Source organism: Lycium ferocissimum, unplaced genomic scaffold (genome assembly GCF_029784015.1).
Source record: "Lycium ferocissimum isolate CSIRO_LF1 unplaced genomic scaffold, AGI_CSIRO_Lferr_CH_V1 ctg26526, whole genome shotgun sequence".
NCBI classification, from domain to species: Eukaryota; Viridiplantae; Streptophyta; class Magnoliopsida; order Solanales; family Solanaceae; genus Lycium; species Lycium ferocissimum.
Window position 1 is genome coordinate 5,063 of NW_026722996.1, and position 1,572 is coordinate 6,634.

A 1,572-nucleotide genomic window follows, 5' to 3' on the forward strand; every position below is an offset into this window, starting at 1 on the left:
AATCCGCCGGACATCTGGGGCCGGCGGGATTTGATACCCGCATCCGATCGAAGTTGCATTTAGTGCTCCCCCAACATAAAGGGGAGCTTTTTCGTTGTGGGTCGCCGCGCAAGACATTGCTTAGGACCAACGTCACACGACAGCACGATCTACTTCAGACGTTCCATCCTTTTCGACTTCTTCGCCTACTCGCTGGCGGTGCAAGCTACCTTGATCCGTCTTCGGCTCGATTCGTTACGCTCGAAGCTCCAATGTTTCCTCCAAAGTCTCTTGCCGCCTAAAAACTCGCCAAGAGAGCGCTCGCTACGTTTGATCCTATGTACCCATGTAATGCTACGCGCGTTCTCACTTTCGGATCTCGCAAAGAGAGAACGTGTTTTTTCCTTCCGACTTTCTCTCTCATTCGCGAGCGCGAAGAAAGCGCTTTCGCCCGCCTACCGCTATCCTTGGGAAACCAAAAGAGCTACCGAAGGAAAGGGATGCGCTCCCTTGGCCTTGGGAGCAGAGGGCGTATAGAAAACGTCCTTCGCGTAAGTTTTTTTGCTCTCCTCGCGTCCTTACTAGTCAAAAGGGCTCTTCGACCAAGAAGGCATTCCGGTAGGAAGGCCGACCACCACACAAGTCGCCATCCGTCCAGAGAGAAAGCAAGCTACCTTCGATCCCCCTTCCCGGCAAGGTGGAAGAGAACGAAACGGACCGTACGGTAGTCGTGCTGATTCGAGGATCTTACGCGGCGGAGCGAACTCTTCTATCGTGCTGCATTTTCTTCCGGCGGACCCCCCCCCCCCCGGTCCATCGCATCGAGCGATTCGAGAAGAACGATTAGGCGCATATTCTATCCTTTCACAATGCCTATAGACGAAGTGCTTCGTTTCGATCAATTCTTCGGCCGCAATCGCTTCGATCCACCCTGCGGAAAACCGTAATACGCCCGAGGGAATTCCTACCAGCAGACTTCCCTGTACTCAAAGTGAATTGTCTAAGTGCTCTCCTTTGTCTCATTGTTTATCTCGTAATCATTAGATTCCTTGAACGTCCAGAAACAAGTTTCCTTTATTCAATTCATCCCAAACTTTTTTATAAGGCTGGCTACGGTGGGTCCCGTGCTTTTTCATTACTTTAAGGTGTTTCGCGTAGGTATGCAATGAGAGTACCTCACCCTTAGGATAGAAGAGGGCCCACCTAATCCGGTGCCTCTTTTCAATAATGGAATCTTTCGAACCCTCGTCCGAACGAAGAGCTTCCTCGATCTTTAGCTCGTTTCGAATCGGGTCTCAATAATAGACTCCAAAATGTCTTCGGGCAAGGGATGCGTGATAGTCTTATAGCGAAGATAATCACCGAGTTTCGACGCCTCTCGCCCATCCCCTCCCGCAAGGGATGGTACACCCCAAGACAGGCGGCGCCGGGGTTCACCAGTGGCCGGGATAGGTCCGGGCCTGTCGGGCTGGCACCGGCCGGAATTGGGGGAGGAACTCCCGTCTCCAAATAAATCACCAAATAAATCCGTCCACCCGAAGCCCCCTTCCCGGCGCCCCCCGATCCCGACAGGCCCCCGGCCCCCGGGGGAAG

At 53.3% G+C, this 1,572-nt stretch overlaps 1 pseudogene; it reads right to left on the reverse strand.

Annotated features, from left to right (window-relative positions):
- Positions 1 to 345: 345 nt before the first annotated feature.
- Positions 346 to 1,002, reverse strand: LOC132043638 (large ribosomal subunit protein uL2mz-like; annotated as a pseudogene).
- Between the last annotated feature and the right edge of the window lie 570 nt (positions 1,003 to 1,572).